This window comes from Danio rerio, chromosome 17, assembly GCF_049306965.1.
Source record: "Danio rerio strain Tuebingen ecotype United States chromosome 17, GRCz12tu, whole genome shotgun sequence".
Classification (NCBI taxonomy): Eukaryota; Metazoa; Chordata; class Actinopteri; order Cypriniformes; family Danionidae; genus Danio; species Danio rerio.
Genome location: NC_133192.1, coordinates 19423648 through 19444968, shown reverse-complemented (window position 1 = coordinate 19444968; position 21321 = coordinate 19423648). Strand labels below are relative to the sequence as shown.

Sequence of the window (21321 nt, the reverse complement as noted above, 5' to 3'; positions counted from 1 at the left end):
CTACACATGACTAATTGATGCTACAACTTCACCGTTACATCGGTTCTGCCACGCAAAAGGGACTCATTACCATGGCAGCACAAACAAGCCAAGTGTACTGAGTATACAATGAAAAAAGATTCTAAACCATCTCTGCCGTACTCCTGGGGCACTGGTGTAAAAAAAAAAAAATCTACAAAGTGGAAATGGTAATTGTGCACTAGGAAATGAGTTTCATTTATTTATTAAATGAAAGCTTGCTGTTCTGACCTAATGCAGCAATTTAGTATACGCAGGAAAACATATGCTGCTGTAATTGTTTGGGTATTTGATTTCTGGCTGTGCTTTGTGTACCTTTATGAGTGTTTTCATGTATATGTATGTGTGCAAGAGCGAGCGACTGCGGAGAGAACAATGGGGCGGCAGTCACACACAGGGCTTGGAGGAGCTGGGACTAGGAAGCCCTCATGGGTGTCTATTTCAATCATGGCCATTGTGAAGGATCAAAAAGAGCAGAGAGAATGAATGGTTAGTATCTGTTCTAGCATTCCTTTACATGCTGCCGAGGAGCAATGCTAAACAGGGGAGTGTGTTTTCATCTGAAAGAAACAGAGACAAGGGATTATATACACCAATAGCCTGAAGCTTCATCTTATTGGTATACTGCGATGCGTTATTTCATCAAGGAATTTAAATAGTAAGCACACAAAAAATGTAAATTAGTAAAAAATGAGTAGTGCTATGCACATATGAATTTTTTAAAGGTGGCACGTTAACAACATTTTATTCTGCTTCAGATATCAAAGCATCCTTCTGTGCACAGAAAAATACCATAACCATTAGTGGAAGTCCTGTTTGGGGTCTAAGACCCCAGTGACCCCATTAATTAGGGCTTGGCGATATGGCAAAAATGCAGTCTTAATAATTATTTTCCATATTGAACGATAATGATATACATTTCAATATAAGTTGTTAATACTTCGACTTCTAAACAAGTATCCCAACAATGACTGAAACCACAAAAATTAGAGTCTCCATTAAATGGCATAACATATTTTCGGCAGATATATCTCTAATTTCAACATACTTTTAGATTCCCATTGTTGCACATTTCTGCAGTGTGATTGGCTTTTAGATCAATTTAGAGTAAAAAGTCCAGAGCTTATCCTTGTTATTGACATAAATTTTAGCGCGATTCGATACAATATCGTTTATCGGCCCAGCCCAGCCCAATCTTTTATAACTCAAAAAAATTGATTTTACATTAACAAATTCATCTAGAATTTTCCTGATCTTATCAAAATGTTTCTTTAAACAAAAGTGACAATATCTTTTTTTTTTTTTTTTTACTGAAAATGCTATTCCATTTCAACTGAATGAATAAATAAAATATTAAATGAAATTATATATGAATAAATACAATCACATCAATAAATACAAATAGTCATAAATAGTATTAGGTTCTTCTAAAATGTGTTTGGTCAAAAGGATACCAAATAAAATCTGTAATATTTCTAAAAATGTGCATATTTGTAATAAATCAAAATTAGTATTAATACACTGCATTTGAATTACTTCAGAATAAATGTAGAAATTTAATTAGATAAATACTAATTTAAAGTTGATTTCATTATTATTATTATTATTATTATTATTATTATTATTATTAATATTGTTAAAATTTTCAGAAAAACTATTTGAAAACCCAAAGTGAAAGCTCAAACTGCTGTCAAAGAGCATGAGTGAGCTGATACATGTGATGCAAACAAAGAAATGTTTAATCAATGCCCTTTTAAATGTTAAAAAAGCTTCAAAAGATAAACATTCAAGCACTTAAGTGCATATTAAAAGATTCACTGGAGAAAACAGCTAAATTCCCCACTGAATGTTCTTATGTGGCTGATGTGCATTCATAAGAACATCTGTTTACCTCTACCCTTGTCCTGTAAAGCCTTTGACTTAATTACAGTGGACAGAGCGTAAGACCCAGCACAATGGCCATCTTTTCCCCCCCAGCCTCTCAAGGCCCACATATATGCATACATGCATAAAACACATACACACACACACAATCCTCCAACCTCCTCTCGTTGTTTTATGGCAGATGCTTTAAGACTAATGCTCCATATAAAGGAGGCCTAGAAAACAAGTAGCGTCTGTGTTTACCAGGCACCGTCCTTTTCCTCGGTGTGTGTGTGTTTGCGAGAGAACCTTTCTCTATGCTAACTACCGGGGCGTAAAACATAGGCTACTGTACTAGCTGATCCTCTCGCAGACAAACAGAAGTCATCAGGGGGCCGAATGTTCATTTCTGCCCCACAATTAAGACGAATCAATGGCCGCTGCCTGAAATGGTATTTGTGGCCGTGCTGAAGGGACTCGGGCGTGAGTTTATTGAGAAGTGTTCAGCGCCTGCACTCCCGAGGGGATTGGAGTCCGACGCAGATGGCAAATAAAGGATGCAGCCCGAGGCGAGAGCACATTATGCTAATTCTAATGTCAGCTGTACTTTAATATACAGCTCTATTTAATCACCCTATTATTTCACATTTCCATATGAAAAAAGGAAGAGAGGGGGAGAGAGAGAGGGAGAGAGAAAACCTGCAGCACTTCTCTTGCTACTAACACAAGGAGTGTGTTCAGGTTTAGGTGGATGTATCCCAGGATTCTGTGTCGGCGTGGGGCGCTGTAGCTGTTTGCTGTCAGGTTCTTTAATCAACACACGTTTGCTCATGTTTACAGTTAAAATGAATGATAATGAATCATGTGGACTTAAATATATATTTTTTTATATATTTTAGAATTGAAAAACCATGCATGAATATAATAATACCAATGAATGCAAGAATTCATAGTAAAGATTTTTTTACATTTGCATAAAAATAAAATAAAAAAACTTGTAAATATGCACAAAAAAGGGTACATGCATGCAGGAATGATAAATATAAAACATAATGACCATAATGTGGCTGCTAAAATTTTTAATTGTGTAATCTGATGACTGAATTGTCACGTTTTATTTGGTGTTAATATTTACGGCTTTATTTCACATTTTGTCAATTATGTTTTATTTTTTTAAGTCTTGATTATATCAAAAGAAATGACATCAAACCACAAATTAATAAATGTTTTAATTGCTTTAATAAATGACTACAGAATAGCATAGCATGCATCAATTAAAAAAATGAATTTGTGTTTTTCTTACATGCACATTGGCACCTACAATTACAAAAATAAACTAGATGTAACCTTTAGAATTGGAAATAGATTTCCACGCAGAGATATTTATAAGCAGCTTTTTATTTTTGCTTGTAAAGAACATCTCAGATTTCTTTGATTTTGAAATGAAAGGCCAGAATAGCAGTCTGGCCAGTCTCCTGATAAGTTTGGAGTGATTAGTTTCTCATGCTGAGCACTGGCTGATTCTATTTTCAATTAGATATTCCCAACGAGGCCCAGCTGCCGGGCGGGAGAGGAGAACGAGGACGGTATTGTGTGAAAGTGTGTGTCATCGGCAGTATCAGTCGTGCATGCAGACCCCAATTCAATTAAAGAGAAATTATCACTAATAACAATCGTGGCTCTCCGCACACACCGACTTAAACGGCATGCAAATGCCGGGCTTTAAGACACATTAACCGAAAAAATAAAAAGATGACAGTTAATAGGTTTCAGCGTCGCACTGCGAGGTACAATGAGCCACTTAAGCTTTCATCCTGAAAATGGAAAAAAAAAAAAAACACAAGAGGAATAAAAATGATTCGACATGCATCCTCTGTGCTTGATATTTTATTTCACAGTTCACAGTCAGTGTCAAAAATTTAGCATGACAATTTATTTTGTCGTAAAAGTTAAATGCAACAAGCCTGATGTTTGATTGTAAATTACACCTTAAGATGCGCTCAGTGAATGGACTGTCTTTTGCTGTCCCCACCATTATCAATATTTAAAATATAAATCAGCAGTAATGTTACTCTATCATATAAATGCATAGAGGAAAAGAAACATAGTTAAAGAGAAATACTTAATTTGGTATATATTGTTACATACTCCTGTTGAAGTTATTTTGTTTGAAGGTGCAGGCTGAATGTACAGTATGTACAGTTGGAAAGTCAGAATTATTAAACCCCCTGAATTATTACCCCCCACCCCCCCACCCCATTTCTGTTTAACAGAGATTTTTTCAACACTTTTCTAAACAAGTTGTAATAACTCATTGATGATGACAGTAAATAATATTTGACTATTTTTCAAGACTCTTCTATTCAGCTTAAAGTGACATTTAAAGGCTTAACTAGGTTAATTAGGTTAACTAGGCAGGTTAGGGTAATTAGGCAAGTTATTGTATAATGATGGTTTGTTCTGTAGACTATCGAAAAAGAAATGTAGCTTAAAGGGGCTAATAATTTTGCCCTAAAAATGTTTTTTTTTTTAATTAAAAACTGCTTTTGTCCTAGCCGAAATAAAACAAATAAGACTTTCTCCAAAAGAAAAAAAATATCAGATATACTGTGAAAATTTTCTTACTCTTTTAAACATCATTTGGGAAATAATTAAATAAGAAAAATAATAATAATTCTGGGGTAATAATTCTGACTTTAACTGTATGTGCATTTACGTGACAGACGCAACTAAATAGTCTTACAAAGGAGCAAAAAATCTCCAGGAATCTTAGATTTGTGACACAATAAAGGCAGGTTATAAATTGACAGGGTTGTGGAAGAAAAGGGATATAGCATCTTTTAATGAGGTGCTCATTTGCTGACAGTGGTTTTCACTATAGGGACTTCATTTAGGCTGTCATTAAGTTATTATCTAGCGTAAAGAATTTTGCCGTCCTGTAAGTAGCGTGTTGGGTCTGGAAGCTTTTCTCTCTCTATTAGTGGAAGCGTGCCGCGCTGGCCTGGACGGCTGCCTGTGTTTTGTTTGGCTGTGGTTCACACACAGCTTTGGCAGGGGGCTTCTTGGATGGCTTACAGAGGAAAGAGGGAAAAGCGCGCGCTCAAGAAAGAAAGGGAGAGCGAGAAACTAGCTCACTCGTGCACGGTAGCTTTTCTGAGCCCACGAGGGAGTCCGGTGTCCCATTTTCGGCATTTACAGTTACGCTATCCAAATTTCCAACAGAAACTACTGTCATAGTACAGTAAAGACGGATCCAGAGAGAGTCACGCCGCTGACCGAGACGCCTTTGAGACATAAGTGCTTCATCATGGCGGTCTGGAAACGCTTTTCAGCTTCAAACTAAAATAAAACGAAGCTGCTGAAAAGTGAAAAATTACTGTAATTGTTAATAAGAACAGGTTAAGGGCACTTGTGTTGAAAAAAGGCATTTAAGTGATGTGCTAAATTTGGCAGCTAGGAATTATGGGTAATTTTTTTGTAAAAGAGGAACATGGAAATCACACTCCAGAACATTTGTGTGTATGTGTTTGTATATATATATATATATTCTTTAAAGATAAAATGCACATAAATCTGCTCCAATGATAGACATCTTGCTCCCATTACAGTGTTTTAGAGTAAGGTGCCAGGCTTTTAGGGAACCCCAGCCTCATGCGAACATCTTCTAAGACGTTTCTAATAAGCTTCACCTTCATTCCCAAAACACTTTCCCACTTTTTTTTTATAATATTGATTAAGTGTAGTCTGGTCCTTAATGATAATTTAGAAGGACTAAACTCCGCAGGCCTCAGGATGACTATTCCGTTGAACGATTATTAGTGCGGACACCCTGCTCGAAAATTAAGTTAGATTCTCCTCGGATAGATATGCAGAGCGACGCATGTCCCATTAATTAGGACTCAAGCTGCTGTTTTGCAGAGCAGACACGGGTCTCGGGAAACATGGCGGCAGCCTTTTTCAAGCGTGGCGTCTGGCTGCAAAGCACCGCGCAGCTGAGTGTAAAGAATCGCCACACGTCTCTATTCAACCAGATGAGCACATCAAACAGAGATGCAATTGTGAGGCAAAATACTTGTCTGACTGAATCTACCGAGGGAGAGCAAGAGGGGAAAAAAAAGAAGCAATTTGGAGTCCCTTGCAAAAAACGGGAAAATAATCCATGGATACATAAACGACACAGTACGTCACCTTACGGCAACCGCTATACAAACACAAAATGAGACTGTAAACATCAGTAGAACTAAGATGATGTTATGGCTGAAGGATTTCAAAACTATGGATAGCCTCTCTTTGAGGAAGCCAGGGTGCGAGATAAGCCTGTAAATGAGGGCCGCGTGCATACAGTAATGCCTGGCTCTTGTTTGATGAATGCCATTGTACTGTAAGGAAAAGGTAGGTGGTGCAGACAGAGGAGGGAGAGCGAGAGAATGAGAGAGCCGCACAGCATTGTGGGTCTCCCCTGCTGTTCCTCCCTGGAGTACTGTGATGTGTGCTCTTCAAAAGGGCTCCTGTCACTGTCACTGCTTCATTTAAAGTCAGACTCCCCTGAATTTGCATCTTGCAACGTCTTACAGGACGTGCCATATGCCGTCCAAAAAAGACAATGCTCACAAATAAATTGGCATCCCCACCCCCCCTCCATCTCTCCCTGGCTCAGAAAAACAACATCTGAAGATGCGAGAGGATGTTGTTTTAAAGATGGCACACAACAAATCCAGCCAGCGTCTGTACCAAACCAAACAACAAAACATCACCTCAGGTTAGGAGAGAAAATCATTTGGTTTAGAAGAGAGAGAGAGAGATTTTTATAATGACTGTCTTTATATCTGTATGAGGTGTGAGCGGGAGAAGCTGGTTAACACCATTTCGCGGCTCAGATCTGAGAAGGAATATTCGGCGGTGTTAATTTAACCGGGTTTCCGTGTACCGGAATCCTCTCAGGAGCACACGCCGGCCCCGAGTGGAGACTTCATACCTCACAGCCCAGGCGGAAAGTGCAATAACGAATAAAAATGCTCATTACCGAATGATTTCAGTTTTCTCTATGATTCAATTTGCAGTAATTACTGTGGCCTGCGCTAATAAAAACTGCTACAAAACGCGAAGGTCAACTACCAGTTAGGCGTGTTCATTTTCATCTCAATGTATTCATCCTCTGCGCCTAATGGCCCAATTTTCTCCCCTCGCTCTTCAATAAATATTGCTGGAATTACAGGTTAAATAGCTAAATTAAATCATGGCTATTATGGAAGGCTGCACCAGTCAGTGAGGGAAACAGGTTTACCTCTGGATCTGCAATTGCTGGGGAAGTGCCAATCACTAGACAGTTTACGATTAATGTCAGCTGTGTCAAGGCCATCAAATTACAGCATTCATTCCCCGCTCTGCGCACAGTGTGCTATGAAATAGGAGAAATGTATGCAAATGCCTTATTAGGGCAAAATCAAAAGGGTATTTGTCATGCACTGGAGCAGATTAGGCTTTTAAAGAAAGTAGATGCCAGAAAACATCTGATCAGATTTTGAGGAGAAATTGCGTTAAGGTCAATCTTTTAAATACTTCTCTCCAAGTTATTAGATTAACAGAAAAAAAAAGCCAAGACGATGATGGTCGAGATGCGCAGTGAAAGGTTTAATTGCCAGCCACCGGGTCTTGGAGGTGTTTTTTTAATTGCTCGGGATGAATTTTGTTCCATCTGATTACCCAGCATACTCTAATGACCAGGGCTACTTATGACAACTGCAAGAGGTGCAGGCGGATATTGAGGCTGGGAGGTAATTTGTGTAATGACTGCAGAGACCGAGAGTGGAGAGTAACTGATTTGGTACCTTCATTCATCCTGGGCTTCCTGACTGGAGCACTAGGCAGTCTGTTTGTGAAGAGTACCCCTCATTATCCATCCTCTCGCCCCTTAACGTTTAATTAATATCTTAACCTTTGGAGTTATTTTGGGAGACTCTGTCTTTTCATGCTGAAGACGAGCAAAGGGAAGGAGAGAAAAAAAAATTGGTCACATGGGACCGCAAATCCCACTTCAAAACTGGACATCCTGTTAACCAGGACTTACTCAGATAACCTTGGAATTTCCCGAGCGTTAGAAGTCTCCCTTTCTGAGCCCGAGTCATCTCTCTTTGAACTGCCTGGAGTTTTTCACACACTGGAGTTCTTAAATTATTAAGGTCAAGATTATATTCCTTGTATTTCATGGTACCTGCAGACTAGGCGGATTGAGCTCCTGCTAACAGAATGACTCTCTCCAGCGCTTCGCTGCATTAGCGTCTTCCTGTGAGAGGACTGAAAAACAAGAAACAGAGGGGAAAACACAAAAACAAGTAGTCCGTGTTGTGGATCAATAACTCAAAATGCCATGAAGTAGGCGGCACAGGACGAGAGAGTCCGCTGCGTGAGCTAGACTGGACCTGAGAGACTGAGCCAGACCTGACAGCCCGCTTCTGGGCCTGGGGTGTCGGAACGCTCCACATTTGATAGAGTCAATGTCACGACAAACTGATTTGCATTTAGAACAAAGATGACATGAGCCCTAGGCACGGGGTGCCTCCCTCCCGTCCGCCCAGCTTGTGGAAAGTTTCCTGACATTTCTTGCATTATTAAGCCAGGGGCTTCATTACCATGTGTGTGATCTGGGAGTCTCCCAGGCCTCTAATTCCTCACCTTGAATTGCTAATGTCTTGTTTATGACTATCATGGCAAATCGGAGGCAACAATTACATGCAAATCAGTCCCGGCGCATTGTGCTGCTGCGAACAAAGCTGTGGAGAGCCAGAACAGCGCCTGCCCCCAGTTTCCCCTCATACGGAGGAACGCTTCACGCATTTACGCAAGTGACGTATGCTTGTAGGAAGAGCTACACCTGCTCCGAAAGCCAGCCTCAGAAAGGAAAAATAACCGTACTGCTGTATAGAGCTTCAGCATCCACAAAGTTACACATCTCAGAGCGTACACAGGGGGGACTGCACCGTCTGCCACAAAGACAGTGGGCAGATCTGAGGGGGAGAGATAGCATTCAGCACTGGAGCAGGGAATCATGGGTGATTTACTAAGTGTAAATGAGGCGAAGGAATCCAGAAGCAGCTGTTTTTTACAGCCTGCTTGACATACTAGTACAGACCTGGACTGGACAGCGCACAGCCATTTCCCACAGCTAACATCTGCTTTACATTCTCTGCCTTCTATCTGCCAAATCCCCGACTGGACAGGTTGAGTTCAAGAGGATAAACACACTTCACCAGTTTGGACAAGGCTACTTCACTACTTTTCACCCACTTTTTCCTCCCTATTTTTCCTTGATGTCACATCTTGCCTTTGTTTTATTTTGCCATTATCGGCTATGTAAAAGCCCCTAATAAATGCAAGACAGGAAATTATAAGAGAAACGAAGTCACTGCAATTTTTAAAAATATTTTGTATTAAATAACTACTATTAATATATAGGGAAACCCCCAAAAGCACTGCATAAGATTAGGCATGAGACAATAACCATTTTCATACAGCAGTTTGGAAAAGGTTTTAAAACCGCCAACATTTTCTGTTATACCGTTCCTAAGGTACGAGTAAGATTTTTTTTTGTTGTTGTTTAATTTTTATGACAACAGTATCCTAGATATCCAAAGATATCTAAAGATGCCATTTTAAATTGTAAAGAAATCTGTGATTTAAATTATTTAACCTGACATGTTTACTGTTCCAAAATATTTTTAAATGTTTCTCAAAATAAAATATATTGGCTGTGTCCAAAATTGTCTAATACACAGTAGGTACTGCATTTGTACTTGAATTTACTATGCAACCAGTAGAAAAGTACGTTTCCTATAAAGTATGAATAAGAGTAGTATGAATGGAGCTTGGATATACAACATCCACCATTTTACCATGATTACGTGGCACACCCACTTCTCCCATTCATGAATTCTCTCGTGGTGCATCATGGGATAGCTTAGCGTCTATTTTAAGCTCATGCACACTAAATTCTGACATACTCAGTTCGCATACTGCATTTAGCATACTATATAGTATGGAAGTATGCAATTTCAAACGCAGTCTTTGTGTTCAAATCGGAAAAAAAAGTTATTGTTTTTTACCCAGACATTTAAACATTTTAGAGCAATGATGACAATACAGTGAAACTGTGATATTTTTATCCAAGGTTATCATACCGTTGGAATATTATACCAGCCCATGACTACAGAAGATACAAAGGCTTGCTGTAATAAGTAGAATCTTGAATGTGTGTGTTTTTGACAAAATATACACAAAAAATCTAAAGATACTTGCATTGCTATCTTTTGAAATGTTGCAAAAGTTTATCTTTTTCAAGTTTTTTTTATTTATTTATTTTTTTAGATATTTTAGTTAAAAAGTTATCTTTTTTAACTTAAGAAACATGGCCAAGGTCACATGCTAAATTTTATTGTTGTTGTTGCAAGTATTGGATCTACTTTAACACCAAAGTCTGAGTTTGTTACTGAGAGAGTTCTCAGAAGCACTCACCATAAGTGATTAGCCATTTCAACCCGTGCTTAAGGTGGAGCGCAGAGCCCTTACAAAATGACAAAACCTCTACTCCCATAAACCAACACGAACGTCCATTATCCTGTCATAATTTCACGCAAAGGATGTTATTTATATTCATCTCTGACAGGAAAAGTGCGTGACCGTGAGAACTGACATTTATATGACTGTCTGTGTTAAAGCTTTTCCCCTGACTGACAAAGACTTGCTCTCCTCTCCTCTTGCCGTGTGGAGCGAAATCCGGGTGCGTGTGGCAGCGCTACGGCCCATCTCCTCACGTGAGATTAGGGGAGGCAGGGATTAGGCAGGTCGGGAGGGGGTACGGAGCTGAAGGGTTACTGGCATTATTTCTTATGAATTTAAACGAACGCTGAGCAGCTTAGTAAAATCAGAATGAATTAAATTCATTAACTCACCCAGTGACAGCAAAGTGGAAAGGCAGAGAGAAGAATTTACAATTTCTCTCCAATGAGGTCATGTCATTCCAAAACAGACCAGAGGGGCTGAAGATAGGCAGGGAGCGTGTGCAAACGTGCGCGTGTAGGTCAAAACTTTGAACATTATGTCAGAAAACCGTGGCTCGCTGGGTCACTGTCAAGCAGAGGGAGCCAGAGGAGAACAGAAGGTCTCCTCTCCCTTCATCCTCTCTGCGGACGGGGGAAAGGTGGATGTCAAACTGTCATTACCAGTCCACTGGATTTACTCCCTCTGGAGAACATCAGCTTTTAAATAAGGCTTTAAAATTACCATAAGTGTGCAAGTGTGGCTGTGTGTGTGCGACAGTGTGAAAAAGGTAGATGCTTTCAGTACTTTCTGGATGAGGAACCCGAGCTAATGCGGAAGGCCTATGTCAGCAGCTCTGTGTATGAAAGCCTGTGTCATGTTAACAAATTAAAAGGATTAGAGGTGAATGGGACAGACATGGCTTAACATCGGCATCAGGCTGGTCAGCACTGGGATGAAGGGGGAAGCGTGGAAGTGGGCAGCGTTTAGATGAATTTGGGGGGTGGGGGCAATCTGAACCCCCTAATCCTGCTACACAGGTCTTAAGTAGCACAAGCCTCACCTGTCTGCTTGTACCTGCCTCAGAATGCAGAGTTTAGAACATAGAGTAACTGCATGTAGGTAATGTCACAAAGCAAACTAACGCATGGAAGAAATACTGACAGAGTGACTTGCTGTAAGCTATTGAGATGGAATTTGAACTGAATAAGCTGAATTAGTTGAATGACTGGAAAATAAATTATTATTTATTTTATGGATGTCCAGATCCGATCACGTAATCGGAAATCTGTGACCTTAAATAAAAAAATAAGTAACATCCTGGATCTGTTTCTTCGCTCTCCTTTGTTCTTTTTTTTTAAAATGTATTTTACAAGTATCGGATCGGGTTTCTGTAGATACTCTAAGTCAAATGACTCTTACTCGAGGACAAAAAACCTGATCGGGACGTCCCTAATTTATTCTTTTTAAAAATCAACAAAGCTAATTCATTGTGGGAATAAAGTATTCCTCAAATGGCAATGCTTCCTGTTTGTTACCTCAATTCAAATGCAGGAATATAAACAGCATCCTCAATTCAATTCTGAATGGCACACAACCCTGGGCGTTAAATCAAACAAAACATCACAAGTGACTGGCAAGGTAATTACGGATAATCTCATCCATTTAGTGAGTATTAACAATTTTAATAATTGTTAAATCATGGGCTAAATGTTTAAAGCATGGATGTTTGTTTTGTTGCCACTCATGCCACAATTTTGTCTAATCGGGCACGTACCATGTTTTTTTGCATCAGTGCCATGACTGGTGCTTCCACTGTGAATGCACCATAAGCCTGATTTGCACGGGACTATAAACCAACAGATTTTTGGACAGCCTCTTCAGTCTGCCCCCATGCCAGAGTAAGAGGGTCCAAAGTGTACAGGCCCAAGAGGGAGCATCCCCACATGATATGCCTCTTTTATTGGCTCAAATCTCTCTTTCTGGCTCTCTATGATGTAACTACTCTCCAGTCTTTTGGGATCTACACAGTGACCTGCAAAAGAATTACATTTTCTATAGATAATCATTTAAAAAATGCAAATCAAATAGGATCTGTTGCTAATTTAAATGCATACACTTTTTATTTATAATTTTTTTATTTATCCAAAATAATGGACTGCATAAAGACAGGGGGTAGCCAGGGCTTTTGGAACTCAGGAATACTGAAAACACACATATATAAATAAATATGACCTGTGCAAGAGGAGTGTGAAAGGCTCGCTTTAAAAGGGGGTCCAGAGTGTATTTTTAAGGCTTGGCTGAGCTTATGGGGTGAAAAGCATTGTTTGCTCATGCTTCATTTGCAGAAAATAACGTTATTTTTCATATATTCTACTTATTTTCTAGTTCCTCTGAAGACCCGCCCTCAAGAGGCTCTGATTGGGCAGCTAACATAATGTGCTGTGATTGACAGATCAGCTCCCTTCGCTGCATGGGGTGTGTGCGTAACCTGAAGGGTTTATGACATCATTAACCCGGATGTATTTTTTGTAGTCCCTAAACTTTGTTTGCTGTAGGCTTGGCTAAGCTAACTCTTTAAAAGCCAATGTCTTCCTTTGCATTGAATTTTTAGTGTCTTAGATTTAAAGATGTTGTTAATGTTCACACAGCTATATCATCAACTGAAGTTTAAATATAATATCATAGAGGATCACCTCTTTAACAAGCACAAAATAAATTGTTGGACTTATATATGGGACAAATAAATGAAAGTGAACCCCTGAACCACAAAAACTCTTCTAGGTTGTTTTATAGAACTAAAACTGGAACAACTGCACTACTGTATTGAAATCCAGAGTTACCTCCTGACTGGCTCTTTCAGTTGTCAGACTAATGTATGAGGAAGATGACTCAAACATTTGCCTTACTGATTGGTCTGTGGACTCTCAAACATGTTTACACTTGGCCTCAGTAGTAGGTGTAAAAATGTCTCCCACGACAGAACAGAAATTAGGTTTTGGCTTGTGGTTGGGCATCTTTATTTACACAGCGGTTAGGTGCAGAGATGGCAGTTTAGGAGAAATTTGAGGTTTTGTGAAGTGCATGAAGACAGGTGATGCTAGCATCCTAAAAATGAGCAGGATATCTTATGAAGCACATTCACACTCTAATAGAACCTAAATCTGTTCTTACTTTCAAAAAAAAAAAATAAAACTGATGACTTTTTGAGAGCAATTGCCTCAATAGTGTTAATGTACTCTCTTCGAACAATTTTATGATGATGGGAAAAAAAGATAAAAAGAAATTGATTTAAGAAAATATTCAATGTTTAGTATATATATATGGATATTTTTTTTACTAATATCTTTATTGATATTTACAAATGCCAATAGGTTTTGGCCAAGTAGAGCTTATGTTAGGGTGGGTCTGAAGTTGGGCTGATATGGCAAAAATGCAATCTCGATCATTATTTTCCATATTGAACGATAACGATATGAATTTCGAATGCTTGCAAATTTAATAGTTTACCCCAACAATGTCTGAAGCCATAAAAATTAGAGGGTCCTTTAAATAGCATAACATATTTTCAGCCGATAAATTTTCGGTGGCCGAAAATACGGTACATCTCTGATATTAACACACTTTTAAATTCCCATTGTTGCATATTTCTGCTGTGCAATTGGCTCTTAGATGAATATAAAGTTAAAAAGTCAAGAGCTTATGACTGTTATTGACATCAATTTTATCACGATTTGATATAATATCGTTTATCAGCCCAGTCCAAGTCTGAAGCAACTAAATTTAAAGGTACTGTAAAATATTGTATTCCCTTTTCTCACAGTAACATCGGATTATCATTATTTATTTAATCAGACAATTTTGAGGAACTGTATTCTGTCATTCAAGCATTAGAAGATCCAAAACAGAAGATATAAATCAGAGCACCTTTAAAACCATTAGCAGGCTAGCCAATAAGTATGTCCTACTAAGTATAAAACAAATCCAGCAAGTGTGTTTATGTGGTCGCAGAGGCAGCGTCCATGTGCTCTGGCCGAGGTCTCTGTGTTTACACTGCTGAGACAGAGAGAACCTAAGCGCTGTGTCCTGGAAGAGCAGATTCAGACCAGACATGGGTTAGAATGGGAATCCAGGGGCTGGAGAAGGGGGGAGGATGTGTGTCCTCCATCATAACGGACCTTATAAGGGCCTGATCACACGCAAGCTGCACCTGATGGACTGCATCAAGACTGTTGGACCTCAGGAATACTAAAAACACACATTTATAAATACACAAACGCATGACCAGTGCGAGAGGTGCTCCCTATCATCAGGCAGTCAGGAGTGTGAAAGGCTCGCTTTAACAAGCACCTGTAAAATGTAATCAGGCATACCAAATGCCCCCAATAATCGCGCCAGCCATTGTGTCCCAGCCCACTCTGTACTTGAGACAAGGGAGGAATGGCTAGCAATAATGTACTAATTGCTCAAGCACTTGATTTCCGTGGCGCTCATTCGCAATGCAACTGAAAATAAAGGTTATTTTAGAGAAACACACACAAAAAACTAACTAAAGCTTTTCTGCCTGAAATATTTAAATCACTGAGCCAGAACAAACATGAAGGATGATGTAGCAGCAATTAGCAAACAAAACACAGAGGTTTGTGTGCTGACAGGCCAAGTTTTTTTTTTTTGTTTTTTAAATGCACACTCAAAGGGGGCCAGGTCTGCCTTACCCAGGCAATGTTTGGGATCCCTGTCTGGAGAGCATTCAGCTAGACAAAATAATAAGAGAAATTGTGTGCTCCAGTCAGCATAAACAAGGTACCCCTTCCCATCAGCACAAAGAAAACATTTTCTCATAGGATGATTACAACCGCGAGTCGAAGTTGTAAAATGGCCCCAATGTCAAAGAGATGATGATGATCACATGACTCTCAGCGGCATGAACCCTGGCATGCTCAGCGTGTCAAACCACACGCTTGGAAATACTCTTTGTGAGTGCGAATTTAACTCTTTGCGACCAATTTTTTCCCTGACAACAAAAATAAATGTCTCAAAATTGCAAGCATGATTACAGGAGCCATGAGCTGCTCTCCTTCTGTTTAATTCCCAAGTGAAAATGGGGGCTGGAAAAAAAGAAGAAGAAAAAACTTAAGAAAAGAGCACAGCAGAAAGTAATGCTGGAAAAAACATGTCAGAGACTGTAAATGGAGGAAAGGGTGGTGGTAGTGGGGGGTATGGCATTCACACAGTACGCCTGTCTCCAGTATAACTGAAACCAGGCCCTCTCCTATAACCAGTCCAATCTGTTTTCATTTGCCAGAAACAGAGCTCTTCGAACGCCCCCTGCTCTCCTCCCAAAACCTGGTCCTCAGCGAAGGAAGTGCTTTAAATATCAACTCCTCGCTTGTGTGATCACTGACACTCTGGCACATTATTAACATTGGACCTGAATTCAAAGGAACGGTGCAGATGTACCTGTTATATGTACCAATAGTATTAGACCTTGAAAAAATCTAGCTAATTTGGCAAATTCTGAATAGACGCTGTCCTTCTAAATCTGTGATTTATTTTGTCACACAGTAAATAATTTGTAAAATTAAAAAGGGTATATCGCACCCTGCTGGCTTTCATTTAATTGACAAAGTGCTGGAACAAAATTCCGCTCCAATTCATGGTTGGATCCATTAGAAATTAGCCTTTGCCTTAAAATTTTACTTGATTCACATAGTTTAGCTGGTTATTAACTTTAGACCATTTTGAAAACCAGCTGGTCTTTAAATGTCACAAAGGCCAACATACTTACACATATAAACAATACACTTGTTGTTTAGCTTGAAAAATATTAGATAAAAGTAGATAAAGGTGGATTTCATTTAAACCAGCTAAAACATTTAACCAGGTTGCCTCAGTCCATGCCATCAAGGAGAGCTGGAACAGAGACAGCCTGACACTAGAAAACTGGAAAATGCTCACTGTCAAAGAGAGCAATGGTTCCTGGCGCTGCCTTGGCGGAGAGGGGGAAAATGAACTTTAAAAAAATTGCATTAGCAGAGCTATTCATTTCATTTGAGAGAATTTGCATCACTGCCTGGGAACGATGTCACCATAAGAGCCAAAACGGACTGTCTTCCCTTGATTCCAGCTCTCTTATGGTTGAGCATGGCCCTGAAATAATGTCAAAGTGTCTCAAACACCCAGAGAGGACTGCAAGAAAAGAGACAGAGAAAAAAGGCATTGTGTAAACTGAAAGGATAATGATTCATTCTCTTTTAGTCTACATCAACCGGAAATTACTAAACCCAAGCGTTTTCTGCCAGTGAAACCGTCGGATTTTAGAAGGGGATCCTAAATTATTGCTTGGGCAAGTTATTGATCATGAGCAGAGACTTGTGCGGTCCGCTGCAGAGTCCTGCAGTGGTACAGGAGGAGCACAGAGCAGAGGCCAGGCGGGTCTTTGGAGCCCAAGCAGTGAGGAAAGATGGGGGCCTGTGTGAGCGAATTAATTACACGTGCATTTTTGGATGGCGTATACCATAATGAGCCCCAGCTGGGCCAGGCATCCAACTCCCTTTAAATGTAACTATAAAAAGCTGGGCATTCAGCAATCCCTTCACAAAGAGAGCAGGGCACTATAAAAGGTCCCTGTGATGTGTGTGCAGAAATGTGCAGGGGGCAGGCAGGGAGTCGTGCCAGCTGGGAAGGCCAGGCGCACATTTTAGACCTCAAGGGTTGATAGCACAGACAACAACGGCTTGATGAAGGCACTCAAAACCATGGGTCAGGTGATAAGGTGTTGATGGTTTGTGAATGAACACCAAAAACTGATTACCAGGGAAATGTATTGCAATGTAATTATGAAATAAGTAGGAGAACGTTAAATAAAAGAGCTGCTTAGATTTACTGACCAACTTCACACCACTCATTTCACACCTCGGGTTTAAACAGGGTTGATTGATATCAGTAGGCTACCATCTAAGGATGAGGCCGATTACCTTCCGCTTTATTTCAGCTTTGCTGATTAACTTTAATGATGCTCATTTAGCCTTGCGATTCTTATCTGATTTTCTGGGCCCAACTGAGCAGAAAGAGAGAGAGAGAGAAGATCGGTTAGTGCCATTGTGGAAACCAATGTTTGGAATAGCAAAAAGAAAGAAAAAGTTGACTCTCCAGCTCCAATTAAACTGGGCTGATGCACTGGCCTCAGTTTAATTTAATTTCACATGCTACCTCTCACTTTCAAATTAGGCAGATGGCCAAAATTCCGCCAGAGGCAAAATTCCACATGGCTTCCTCTTCCAACAACAGGAGCCACAGACTGTGGACGAAGCGACACTCCCAGCCGGGGGTCTACAGATCTCTTCCGACCAAGACGTGGCCACCTGGGACACAAAAAAAATCTACACATAAAGACGCGGCATAAAGACTTACCATGGAGGTAAGTAAACAGGGTGGCCTGACACAACAACTGCCTAACTGCCCACATGCGAATAGTGCCTTCTAAAGAAAACTCTGGCCTAATTAAGAGGCTAGAGAGGGTAACTAAACAAAAGAGGCTCAATTACCTGAAAGATATGCCTTTCATCTTCATTTTTTCCTTCAAGTCATGCCAGGTGCATTAACACCTTTCTATACAGACAACAGGGGTGCCATCTTAAAATAACAAGACTCTTCTCTCTACTCCACTCAACCGCCACAAGCAATTTCACTGGATTAACCGGCGGGTTTCTCTGGTGATTTTGAGTGCTGAAGAAAGTGATTTATTTTCCTGCTTCTAATAAGAAGGACGTGTATTAAAGCACAATAAGTGACTGCTGTTGGCTTGGGTCCAGCATTGTTTACAACTAAAAGGTCCTTGAGCTAGCAAATGAATTAGCTTGCCAATGGGTGGTTTTGGCCTTTCAACAGGTTACAACAACAGCGGCTTTTGTCAGAGATATGAAATTATCAGACAGGCACAGCTATTTGTCGATTTTTGAAGAGTAAAAAAATTAACACAATTAATTCTATGCACAGCAAACGATAGAATAGACAGCCATGTTGGTTTTAATAAATTAAAGGGGCTACTGTTTTCATGCCATTTCGAAGGGAATAATTTGAAGGATTTTATCGAGCTTATTGTGTTTCAATACAGGCAGATGTTTGATTAAATGCACTAGCCTGAGCCTCTGATGAGTAATAGGGGGGAATGCGGTGCTTGGTGAAAGCAGACACTTGCTCTAGTTTCACCACGCTGCCACCCAGACAGTCCCACGTGTAGAGTAAATAGAAAAGCAACACCAGAATTCACCCACAGAAGAACAAAATAAACCCTCGAAAGCTTCATGTGCCAAACATAAACAGAGACGGAAAGTTTGGAAACGGTTGCACTCACTGAACGCCAATTGGTTCGTCATGGTGAAAAGCAAGGGAAAGGGTTAACCTGAGATGGTCTCATGGGACGATCGACCGATGCCAGTGCGTGATCCCCTACTCCAGCCAACACTTTGATAGAGCGCTTTCTCTAAACTCCACAGACGAGAGCAATTACTGTAAGAGAAGCATGATTATAGGTCTGCCATATCCACACAGGCCTGGCATTTTGCTGCTTTACATGCCGGGGGTTTCAAAAGAAGAAAGACAGAGGACAGTATAAAGCAAGGGGGAAGAAAGGAAGGGGGGTGGTATGGAGACCCCAGGGAACAAATATCAATATTGCAGGATGCATTTCAGCTTAAAGCAGCTAGAGCCATCACTCTGGCTGGATGGAATGTCTAGAGCCTGCTCTGCGACCGTTAGCATGTGAAATTGGGTAGACTTAAAACCCCCTAAACAAGGGGATCAACACGCATTCGTCAAGCTGTGCCGCCCGCCCTCGCACACCAGCGCACGCAATCTCCATAGAGCGCTCTGGTCCTTCCGAATGTACTCCGCCACGCTTGCTACCTTCAACAGTGACAAACAGCCCCTCCGTAGACTGTCACCAGGCTTTAATTTCACTCTTAAAAGCTTCTCCCCCACCTCTCGGCATGATCCACAAACTTTGTATTATTCAACCGCTGGCCCCTAATCCTCCCAAGCTAACAGAGGGAAAAATTAGCTTTTGTTAAGTGGTGATTTCTCCTGCTAAATGGCAACACCCTTTTGTGGGAAATATTCCAGGCTTGAGAGGCTTCATTAGACGGTTCGGATTTAAACCAGCAAGATGGACTAATTCCCTCAGACGCGCCATGTCAAAAAGCCTGAACGGCCCAGGAGAATGTGCAAACGCTGGGAGGAACCTGCGCTAACCTGGTAATCCCATCCTGTCCACTGCTTTCTACACCCGCCCCATTGTTTGCGGCGCCAATCCACTTTTGCCAAAGCGGCTTTAGAGGGAGGTATACAGGGACTGCCATCTAGGCCTGCTTAGACCCAGCCTGAGGGGCTTACAATACGCTCTCGTCCCCGGCATCTCCCCCGCTTTACAAATTCAAATCTTCATGGAGACTAGTTCACAAAACAAACACTGTCAGTTTGATGGAGCTTCTGTAACGATATGCAAAAGGCGAGCCGGGAAGGTGCTCAGTTTTTCTGAATAGCGCCACAGCTTTCAGACCTGCAGGAGGAGGACTGAGCTAAACAAATGAAGATAAATAAGAAATTCCACCAAATACATTGTTGGTTTAGAGAAGTGGCTTCAACTCGAAAATCTTAAGAGGATTTAAAAGCTGTTGGTTACCTTGAATAATTCCGCACGAGCGATGCTGGAGAAATCTGTGTGAAGTGCACATCTCTGCCGACAATAAAAGAAATGGAAAAATAAATAAAACAAAGGCCAGCATGAGGGCGAAAGCCACCAGCGTGTGCACAGAGCTTTGCCAGCGTTCACAGTCCAAATTAGTGACAAGTTTATTCCCTGCCTGTGGTCGGGAGAGACTAAAATCCCGCCATACAACAGCCACAAAGTGGCACAGGGACTGTTTGATGTCTTCATGTGGGATATAGTAACCTCTTAAAGCTTGTACGCAGTCCAGAGCACACAAGATTACACTCTCACAATTACAGTAGGAGGGCATTGTTTACTTCTTTACAGATCACTGGAAAATCTGTCAGTCCCTCGCCAGCTAGAAAAGCAATAAATGGCACATTTTTGAAGGATGTTGATTTCAGATATAAACGCAAATAAGTACAATAAATATACATTTAAATCATTTATGTATGTATGTATGTATGTGTATATATATAAATATATACATGTAGTGCTTCCACAGGTTTGAAATATACTTAAGGTGGTAGTCGGATTAACCCATGGTACATGGTTACCTACAGTACATGCGACAAAATTTTTAACAATATTTTTATTTATTATACACTTTCTTCTCAATGGGTGGAAGTTTTTTTTTTAAAAACTGTTGAAACAAAAAAAAGAAATCCACTATTTGTTTTACTTTTATTCTATTCAGGAGCCAATGCACCCACTGTCAGGTAAAAATCTGCTGCTGACATTTTGTACAGTATTGCCAAAGCATGTTAGATATGTAGAAAATATGTGGTATATATTAACACCATTAAATAAAAAAAGTACAGCAAATGAGAAATAAATGACTTAAAGGAATTTAAACATCTATGGAATAAAAGACTCTAAAATATATAATAATTACAAGAATAAAAAGTGTAGATTATTTAGTAGATTAATATTATTATGTAAATATTTTTTTCAGGCAAATAAGTTAATTAAGCATTTCTAATGTTATATATATATATATATATATATATATATATATATATATATATATATATATATATATAGCTATATTGCAGCCAGTTTAAATGTCATTTTGACCTAAATAGAAAATAGAAAAGTTTATCTGATTTGTTTAGATCAAATAATTAATTATATCATGTTTCTCTCTGCCTTTCGGCTGTGCACGCACTGTCAGCTGCAAAGCCAAGCAAAAGTAAATC

General features: G+C 39.9%; 1 protein-coding gene and 1 long non-coding RNA gene across 7 annotated transcripts in view; one reads left to right on the top strand and one right to left on the bottom strand.

Annotated features, from left to right (window-relative positions):
* Nucleotides 1–21321, bottom strand: part of bcl11ba (BCL11 transcription factor B a) — a 65461-nt gene that overhangs the window by 7649 nt on the left and 36491 nt on the right. The window contains exon 1 of one of the 6 annotated variants that reach the window (XM_073926841.1): nt 8093–9554. The exons of the other annotated variants lie outside the window; for them this stretch is intronic. The gene's annotated coding sequence lies outside the window, so the exon portion shown is untranslated. Of the gene's footprint in view, nt 1–8092; nt 9555–21321 lie in introns of those variants that run through there. 6 annotated transcript variants of the gene reach the window in all.
* Nucleotides 1–21321, top strand: part of LOC141378546 (uncharacterized) — a 34518-nt gene that overhangs the window by 9493 nt on the left and 3704 nt on the right. The window contains exon 2 of the long non-coding RNA XR_012393317.1: nt 17644–17833. This is a non-coding gene — a long non-coding RNA (uncharacterized lncRNA). The remainder of the gene's footprint in view (nt 1–17643; nt 17834–21321) is intronic.